This window comes from Echinops telfairi, unplaced genomic scaffold (genome assembly GCF_000313985.2).
Source record: "Echinops telfairi isolate 266 unplaced genomic scaffold, ASM31398v2 ScPeMD7_60;HRSCAF=208, whole genome shotgun sequence".
NCBI lineage: Eukaryota > Metazoa > Chordata > Mammalia > Afrosoricida > Tenrecidae > Echinops > Echinops telfairi.
This window is the reverse complement of record NW_022103958.1, coordinates 25,442,367-25,452,793: the sequence shown is the minus strand read 5'-3', so window position 1 is coordinate 25,452,793 and position 10,427 is coordinate 25,442,367. Positions and strand designations below refer to the sequence as shown.

The 10,427-nt window shown below is 42.3% G+C and overlaps 1 non-coding gene across 1 annotated transcript; it reads left to right on the top strand.

Annotated features, from left to right (window-relative positions):
- Positions 1-9,750: 9,750 nt before the first annotated feature.
- LOC115869930 lies at positions 9,751-9,857 on the top strand. The gene has a single exon (XR_004046445.1). It is a non-coding gene; the product is annotated as a U6 spliceosomal RNA (small nuclear RNA).
- The last annotated feature ends 570 nt before the right edge of the window (positions 9,858-10,427 follow it).

Sequence of the window (10,427 nt, the reverse complement as noted above, 5' to 3'; positions counted from 1 at the left end):
GGGGCTTAAGTGGAGAGGAAATGTTTTGAGAATGATGAGGGCAATGAATGTACAAATGCGCTTTACACAATTGATGTGTGTATGGATTGTGATAAATGTTGTATGAGCCCCTAATAAAATGATTTAAAAAAAATAAAGAGATGAGATGATGTATTACCCTTCTAAGCAGGCTACAAACTTGAGGACAGCTATACCTACTTTTAGCAAATCCCTTCTTATTAACATTGCATCTGTTTTTTTCATCGGCAGAATAAGGATAATAATATCATTGTATGAGATTTTATGAAAATTAATCAGATAATAAATGTGAAGTACTTAGAACACTGTCCTGTACAAAGAAAGGGCTCAGTAATTAGTCATTGTTATCAGTATCCCCCAACCCATCACTATCCAAAGCAGTGCCAAACCCAGGACAAATATTGCTATGACAAGGCCAAGATGCAGAGTGGAATGACCACTAAGTTGTCAAAGAGGGAGGTCATACTACCAGCCCTGTGTCCCTTTTTTTCTTTCTTTCTGTCATCTTTTTTTCCCCCTTATTAAGTAAACCTATTGCTGTTGAGTTGATTCTTACTTGTAATGACTCCTTAGGACAAAATTCTGCTCCATAGGGTTTTATGAGAGTGTTAGTCTTTATGGGAACAGGTAGCCTCATCTTTCTCCTGTGAAGCAGCAGGTGGATTTGAACTACTGTGCTTGCAATTACCACTCCAGTACTAAACCCACTGTTCCACCAGGGCTCTTTTATTTCTATTTATGAGCCAAAAGCCCACTGCCATCAAATCAATTCCAACTCATAGACTAACCCACAGCACTAACAGGGGTTCTTATTAGGTATAATTTTTTTTTAAGAAAGGTCAATTACTTGTCTAGTGAATTATAGCTCTGACATTCTTTGGATTCATAACCTCACATAACACCCTTCCCCACCATCCCAGAATTTTGAACAATCTCTATTGAATCTCAGAAGTCCACTTGGAGGTAGAAGCAAAATCCATAGTAAGCACACTTCCAAATCTACCTTAGACAAAATAGGAAGTTTCTTTTTCTCCTGAGTTTTTCGTTTGCTGCCACTGGAGGGCATCCGGCACTTGTAAAATATTCTTCTAGAGTCTCTCCTGGGCACAACTTCAATTTTTCAGTCTATTGAATTGGAGTCAGAGAATTGAAAACAAAACAAAAACACTCTTTCATTGGACAGAATTAACATAGGTGGTGGTCTCGACAGAGAGAAATCTGCTTAACCTGCCTGGAGCCAGGTCTACTATCTTGCCCGGCCTTATTCTTAATCCCAGATCTTCAGGCCACATCTCTCTGTTTGAATTTGGCGTCATCCCTTCAGTCAAGATTAGAGCGAGGAAACCCTTCTGTGGTAGTTCCACTCTGTCACTTGGGGTCAATAAGCATCAAGAAGCAACTTAGCGTCACCTAACCCTAGTTGCAGCTGACCCTCTCCATACCTGCACATGCCTTCTCTGGGTTCCTTTCACCCTTTGCCCAACCTCCAGCAAAAAATCTGGGCCTGTGTCTGGGCTTCTTAAATATACCCCTTGGTGCTGAATGGGTTTAGTACACAGCATGACTTAATACACTAGAAAATTTGCTCCATTCTTGATGTGAGAAATGAGTGGGGTTAAAAGGTTGAAGAAATGTGCTCACCTATAGTCAGATGTAACTGAAATTCTAGTGTTTTTTGGCCATAAAAGAGTCCTAGTGGCATAACAGTTATATGTTAGACTGCTCACCTCAAGGTCAACAGTTCAAAACCACTAACTGCTCCACAGGAGGCAGATGAGGCTTTCTACTCTCATCAATAGTTACAGTTGGAAACCCACAGAGGTCGTTCTGTTCTGTCCTATAGAGCCACTGTGAGTTGGAATCAACTCAATAGCAATGAGTTTCATTTGGGGTTTGGTTGGTGATGAGGAATGTGTGGCACAATGGAAATACAGTCTAATACTTCCTTTTCCCTTTTCAATCTTTGCCCCGCTAACTGCAAGGTCAAGTGTTGGAAACTAACAGCCTCTTCCGGTGAAGAGTTACCGTGTCCTATAGGGTCACTATGAGTCAGCATCATCGTAATGGCAGATAATTTTTTTGGATAGATAACTGTAGACATAGTGTTTTTTGTTTTATTTTATAATATTATATAAATGGATTAATACTCTTCTGTAATTTGTCTTTTCATTCAAAATTATATTTCCAAGACTTTCAAGGTTGTAGTTCATTCATTTATCTTTACAACTCTATACGATGCATGACTACAGCAGTATATATTTACCCATTCTGATATGTTGATAAATAATTGCATGCTACGTTAGTTGTTTTATTAAGAATAATTTGTTGTGAACCATATTTGTTGTTGTATATTTCCTGATACGTGCATGCAATATTTTCTCTACAACAGTGTCATTTTCCTTCCAAGGGAACACTTGGCAATGTCTGGAGATAGTTTCTGGTTGTTGAAACTGGCTAAGTGGCCGAAAGTAAGATGCTGCATAAGAGACAGAGGCCAGGGATGCGGCTGATCATCCAGCAAAGCACGGCAGAGACTCTCCGCCCCTCCGCCATCCAACTGTGATCGACCCACAGTGTAAATGGCAACACAGTTGAGAAATCCTGCTGTACAAGATACACTTAGAGGTGGAATTACTGAATTATAAATGTCCCCATCTTCCAATTTACAAGAGTATCAGGTTGTTTGTCAAATTGATTATACCACTTTCTATCCCAAACAGCAGTATATATGTATGTTTTATTACTTCACATCTTACCAGTGCTTGCTACCATTTACTATTGTTCTAAATTGTATAATCTAGTTGTAATAAAAAGTATAACACTGGTTACTAAGAAGACTGGGGGGTAAAAAAAAGCTTGATGTCCTTTTCCAGGGACTGTGATTTGCTGATAACATGATTTCAAAGTACATCGGACAAAGGCCATCAAGCTTGGCAAAGCAAGAAAGCAGCAAAACAGAGGCAGACCCCCCAAACGAAGAGTAAGATGGCTGACACAGTAGCTATAGCAATGGGCTCGGAGCAGAGCGGTTGTGAGGATGGCGCAGAACTGGGCAGTGTGTCGCCCTATTGTGTGTAGGATTGCCATGACTAGAAGCCTAAGGACAACAAGTAGCATGGAATGCCTTCAAGCTGTCTTGAAGCCCCCTTTTCCATGTCAATTGAAAGCACATTCCCTTCGAAGAGCCAGTATTTTTTAACCACGGATTTATCCATAGTAAAAAGAATCTTAAGGCGCCCTCGTGGGCCATCGGGAAAGCGCTGGACTGCTAACCACAAGATTCATGGTTTAAACCCATCAACCATTCTGAGGGAGAAAGATCAGCCTGTCTGTTCTGGTAAAAATTTACAGCTTCAGAAACCCTACATAGAATAAACAGTGGTTAAGAAGAATCTTAAGTGGCCGTCTCTCTTATTTTGTTGAAAAACTCACTGTCGTCAGTGGAAGTGGTGATCCTATAAGACAGAGTAGAATCCTACAAGTTAGTGGTTCGCACCTTCCTGATGCCATGACCCTTTAACACAGTTCCTCATGTGGTGGTGACCCCCAACCATAAAATTATGTTCATTGCTACTTCATCACTGCAATTTTGCTACTGTTATGGATCAAGCGACCACTGTGAAAGGGTCATCCGACCCCAAAGGGGTCATGACCCACAGGATGAGAACCCCTGCTATAAGTGATCCTATAAGACAGAGTAGAACTGCCCCTGTGAGTTTCCCAAAGTAGAAAGCCCCATCTTTCTCCTGAGCAGCAGCTGGTGGTTGAGAACCACTGTCCTTGTGGCTTGCAGCCCCAGAGCTCCTCAGTTTTTGAAGGTATCACTAAATCAGAAGATCATAGGGAATAACAACACTGAGTCCAAATCACTTTTGCAGACTTTTCATTGCCTGTTAGCACATTGGATCAGATCAGGTTTTCTCTCTTTAGTCTTTCAAATACACACATAGTACTAGAAATTTACCACTTTCAACTCAAGAGCACTCCTGTTTTTAGGATTACATATTAAGGATATGTCGGGAGAAGGGCAGGAGTACATCAACAGGGAGCTGCCTGGAATTGAGGTCATGGATCCAGAAGAAGACATGGAGCAAATGATATTATTCCTGATAGCACGTGGATCTTGACTGACAGCAGAGAATACTAGAAATATGCTTGTTTGTGTTTTTATTGACTACGAAAAGGTATTCAACTGTGTGGGATATAACAAACTAGGGCTAGCCTTGAGAAGAACGGGAATGGCCTAACACTTCAGGGTGCTCATGTGGAGCCTGGACATGGACCAAGAGGCCAACATTCAAACAAAGCAAAGGGATAATACATGACTTAAATCAAGGAAGGGGTGCTTCAGGTGTGTATCCTCTTACCATACTTGTTCAATCTGTCTGCTGAGCAAATAAATCAGAGACAGTGGAATATCAAAACGAGCACGACATCAGGACCGGAGGGTCACTAGAAGTTGAACCCGATTTGACGGACACCTAACAATAACAACAGGGACGGGAGTTAACACTCCCCAAATGGCCTCTGCAGGCCCTTGGTCCCACCTGGAAGATACTCTTACCCCACAAATAGCCAGCACAGCCAGAGGCATGTGACTGCTTCTTGCTTCCTGCCACTCTCTGAGTGTCAGGAGTTTTTAGGGAATGGTAGTCTCATAATTTGGATGGCTTCAGCAGGTCTGGGTAGCACCACCCTCATTCCTGGCCCAACATACTACCAGTATAAAAGGGAGCCCCAGAGCAACACTTTTGCATGGAAATTTTCCTGCCCAACCCTCTGGATGAAGCAATGCCCTTTGAATATAATAAAATCTCTCAGATTGGCTCCAGGTCAGCCTTTTGCTCTCCTGGCACGTATAGGGAGAGGGTCTATCTTCCCGTTGGAGTTGAGTAGACCACACAGATAGACCTCCAAACATGATGGAGACGGTAAACCAAAAACTGAAAATAAAACAAAACAAAATCACTACCATTGAGCCAATGCTAACTCACAGTGACCCTCTAGGACAGGGTAGAACTGCTATAGGGGTAGAAAACTCAATCTTTCTCCCCCGGAGTGGCTGATGGTTTTAAACTGCTGACCTTGTGGATCGAAGCCCAATGTGTAATCACGACACCGCCAGGGCACCTTGATGGAGGCAGTAGTGGATGTTGAAAAGAATGATTTTTCCAGATCCATTCTAGAAAAAGTAAGAGACAGATGGCCATTTGTAAGGCGTGAAGTTCAATTCTGCACATTTCCTGCAGCTAATGGTTTGAAAACAGAACCTGGGTCCACTATGGCCCCTGCTGCCTGTCTCTCAACAGTCTGTGGTAGTAGCCAGAGCCAGAGGTGGAAGTAAGGAAGGCACGCAGTGATGCTAAAGCTGGTAGCACTCGCTTAGAGGAGGCCATTGTGTCTGCTTTTTAGCAACTCCACATTGAGAGACTTCACCTTGGCAGTTTGAAATCTGCCATGTGGGAGTATCAGTAATACAGAATTGGCAAACACAAGTCAAAGCTTCTCTCATCCCCTGGAGTCAACTGTTAAATGTTTACCAGAACACCACTAAAACTGTTGCAACCCCACCCAGTTGTGGCCCAGAGTTGCCAGGTCCCTGTAATTATCTCTGTCCCTGAGACAAGCTCAAGGCCACATTCGCATGTGACTTCCTGCCTCACCTGCCCTCCTTAGGCCTTCCAGGGCACCAAGGGGAGTTATTTTATTTGCCTTTGTATATTTAACACACCCATCATTCAAGTGCTATGATTTCTTTGTGTCTACATGCAAGGAGAAGCCTTATTATCAAATCTTGTCCTGGACATTGTGAAACGTGGATCACTCCACTAGCAGATGCTGAAGCTTTTTGCCCTGGGCTTGTGCTCTGGAATGGTTGAGCTCATTGAGCTCTGAGGTACAATAAATACCTTAGGAGAGGAAACGGACACCTACCTGAACAGTTTTCACACTCTCCAAAACCAACCTGGGCTCTCTTCCAACAGGGTCTTCGGATGTTTTGTGCTACGTTGTTTGGGGGAGAGCGTGTTTGAACATCTGTATTGTGTTAGAAAAAACAACTGGAACAAAGGTAGTTCTCATTTGGCTCAGCACTAACTGACTTCACAATTTTAGGAACGTCACTCTCTCTGAGCTTCACTTTCCTCATCTGCCAAGCAAGAGTTTAGATGATATCAGCAGTTTCCTGATGGGGTTTGGCAGCGGAACCCTTCCATGAAATGCACCCTTGTGTAACACATAGAACAGGTTGATGGCCAAGGCTGTGACTAAAGATGAACCCGAGTTAAGGAGTAGTTCACCGGGGCTAACACCTGAACGGGAGTATAACAAACTACCAGAGTTATTTCTGGTACCACAGCGTGCTAGTGAAAGGAATACTGTGGTACGCCCCAAAACAAATTACCGGTTGCTAATTGAAAAACTCCCTCCTGAGCTGAAGGGCACTTGTGGCATATGTTCTCTTTGACGGAACCAAGCGTGAAAGTTTGGGCCAGAGTTGGATCACTTTTAATTAAATAGAGGACTTGACCTTGTATCCTGTGTCCTTTTCTCAATCATCCCAACATCAAGGTGCTCCCTCATCTCTGAACAGTGACCAAATATGGGAAGGTACTCCCTTTGAAGGAATGAAGTATTATGGATACCCCAAACCTTGACCCATCCTGGTGGTAAAGATGACCAGAGAGTCATGGGCCTCAAATTGATTCAGTCTTCTGCTGGCCCTGACCACACTTGATATTCTTTCTCTGAACCCAAGGACTTCACATAACCTGTACTGAAAACCCTGAACTCCCTCCCACCTGATGCACTAGGATATCCCCGCCCTACTGCGGGCCATTGTTTCTTGCTTTGACTCTTAAGCAAAAGCCTTGGAACAGAGCTAGCTGCCGGTCTCCTCTGTGTGCCCTTCCATCAATTGTCCTTGTTCTCTTCCTGAAGCCAGTGTCCTTTAACCTAATCTACATTACTCCTTACTCATGCACACCAACAAAATATAAACCTCATTCATTGGCCCTCAAGCCCCTAATTGATGTGCCTTTTGCTTAGTTATTCAAATACATGACTTACCAGGGAGCTCCTCTTTCTCACTAAACAATCACGTGTATCTTCTTCTGCTTCCTCAAACTTGCTAAAATCTTTGCAGCTGTCACTTTATTATCCTGTTACATTCCCTGCCCCAGAAGGTTACCTGAATGGCTCTTTCTTACCTCCATGCAACAGTAATCTCCACACAGAAGCTTCTTGAAGACCCAGTAAAATTTCACCCCCAAAGGCATTCTCTATCACAAAACTCTAGTTTGTTTGTTTGTTTGTTTGTTTGAAGGTCTTATCACCGAATTGAAATTGTAAAGTTAACATTTTATCTGTTTACTTATTTATTGGCTGTGTCCTTTTCTAGGGTGTCAGTTCCATGAGATCCATGATCGGCTCCTTTCTCATTCAAACTCAGGGTGCCTGCAAGACACTCAATAAATACTTATTTAACCAAAGAATTAATTTAACGCTGTTATACTTCTTAAGGTTTATGATGGCACCATATCCCAAGGAAGTCCGTAGGGAAGTTCATAAAAGTTGCATTTTCTTATTGTTTTTATCCTCCCATGAGAGGGCTCTTGATATTTCTACTGCTATCCCCTAAGACAGAAACTTCACCCTGAACGAACTTTAGAACCTCAAAGAAATTCAGAGTCTTACACAAGAAACTAATTAAATTAAAATAAATGACTAACCTTCCAAAACAGTTTCCAAGATGTAGTCTCTTCCTAAAAAATCATCCTTCTTCCACTCTGGGGCTGCCAGTATCTGTGCTCTGTGGTATGTGCCCTAGTATGTCTGTCTGTCTCTCCCTCCCTCTCTCTCTCTCTGCATGTGTGTGTCTCATATTTGCTTCAGTGATGGGCAGAAGTCTCTTAAGCCTTTGGGGATTATCCCTTGCTCTATTTTAGTCTCAGGTGTGTTTTGGGGTCTCAAAACAAATTCGCTGCCAATTCTGACTCATGGAGACCCTATAAAGCAGAGTAGAACTGCCACCTGCAGGTGTCCAAGACTGTAACTCTTTACAGTAGTACAAAGCCTCATCTTTTTCCCATGCAGCAGCTGGTGGTTTCAAACTGCTGACCTTGCTGTTAGCAGTCCACTACATAACCCTTTAGGCCACCAGGGCCCCTTCGTGGGGTCTCAAAAGAAGCCTAAATTGGACAAAGCTGATTTGGTCAGTTGACTTTGAAAAGTCAAGGAAAAGCTAGATGTTGGGCAGGGGGAAGACTAGCACCTTTCCCCTCACACATTTCAAAGCAAAACAACAACATATCCCAGTGTCTGCTCTAGATCCTAAAAACAAGCTTCCATCTTGAAAGTTCTCATAAAACCTTTCTTGTTGTAGTTTCTCTCTAAAACAGCTGTCAAATGAAGAGGGGGAAAGTGACCCACAGCTCTGGTGTGCTCCTATAGAAAACATACTCAGTTCCATCTACATTGTGGGATCCAAGGATGGTGTAGACCATTAACATACATGGCTGCTAACTGAAATGCTGGAGATCAGAGCCAGCCCTGGTGATACATAAAATCATTGAAAACCCCATAGAGGGCAGTTCCACTGGGATTGACGTGGGGTTTCTATGACTTGAAGCCAATTCAGCAGCAACTGATTTAACTGGTCTACATTTTCCAGCATTTTGCAAAGGATATGCCCTCTCTCCCTTCTTTAAGTATAAATTACTTCACTAAGATTGTTTGCTCCTGTATGCATTGTATCCTAGGGAATCTCCACGGAATTGGGAGTTGTGCCTTTGAACCAAGTCCTGCCTTCACAGGCTAATAACATAGCTGGACTGAAAAAATACTTTAGAAGTCTTGATCATGGAACATTCTAGATAACTGAGGAGTAAGTAGACAAATTTTGTGTTCCTACTATTTAAGATTGCAAATATTTTCAGCAAGCATGCCTCCACTGTGGTGCTTTGAAAGTCAAGGTCAGAAAATGTGAAATTAATGGGCTTTGTAGCTTGAAAATCTAACCATCTTGCCTGATTTACACCCATAGCAGTACCCATTAAAAGCCCTCTATGGAGCACAAGTGTCCTGCGAGTCACATGAGCTGGTCTGGAGTCAGAGCTGATGCAATGACAACTGGTGTCTGCTACCACTCAGGGCAGGAAGAGGAGATGTTAAAAGATACAGGACTCAATCTTCGCTTTCCAGTATGCCTGAGAATGACTTGTTGCTATTATTGTTCATTCCCCTTTGAAGAAAACCATGCAACTCCACCACCCATCTGTCAGTGTGTTGTACTGTAGTGGTCTGTGTGTTGCTGTGATACTAAAATCTGTGTCACCTCTATTTCCAATGCCAACAGGATCACTCTTGGTGGACAGCTTTCAGAAGAACTTCCAGACAGAAACAGACCAGAGAAGAGAAAAGGCTTGCCGACCAATACCAAAAATACCCATGGAACACCTTATGAATAGCAGTGAAGCCTTGTCTGCTATAGGGCCAGAAGAAGAGCCCCTCAGGTTGGGAAAACCCACCTCCAGTCAGTCAGCTCATACTGAGTCTACAGGACAGAGGAGGACTGCTCCTTGGGGGGTTCTGAGGTAGCCAAGGAAACAGTATCTTCCTCTGACCAAGCAGATGGTGGCTTCAAACAATTGACCTTGCAAGTAACAGCCCAGCTCACAGCCCAGTATGCCACAGGTTCCTCTCAGAGTTGAAGGCACAAAATACAACCTAAGAGTGCTCACTTCGGGAGCCCATATACTAAAATTGGAATGATACAGAGAAGATTAGCATGGCCCCTGCACAAGGATGACACGCAAATTGTTGAAACATTCCTTATTTTTTTAAAAAAATACAACCTAAGAATAGCTACCTCCTCAAAAGAGCATCAGTCTTAATGGTGTGGATAAAGGAGAGCTTTCAGGGCCTTCATTTACTGCAACATGACTCAAAATGAGAAGAAACAGCTACACACACCCATTATTAATTGGAACATAAACTGTATGAACTATGAATATAGAAAAATTGAGAGTCATAAAAAAATGAAATGGAACCCATAAAGATTAATATCCCACCCAGGCTGGTATTAACCGTTTTGAATCAAACAATTATATGGTTTACTATGCTGAGAAAAACAATCTGAAGAGAAATGGTGCACATTTATTGGCAAAAAAACCCATTTCTTTCTTGAAGTACAATGCAGTCAGTGATAGGCTAATATTCACATACCTATAAGGAATATTTGTTAATATGATTATTATTCAAATTACACACCAATCACTAAAGACAAAGATGAAAAATTAAAGAATGATATCAACTTCTGATATGTGAAATTGATCAAACCTATAAACAAGGTGTAGTGGTGATTAAACTGTGACTGGAATGCGAAACTTGGAAACAAAGAAGAAAGATCA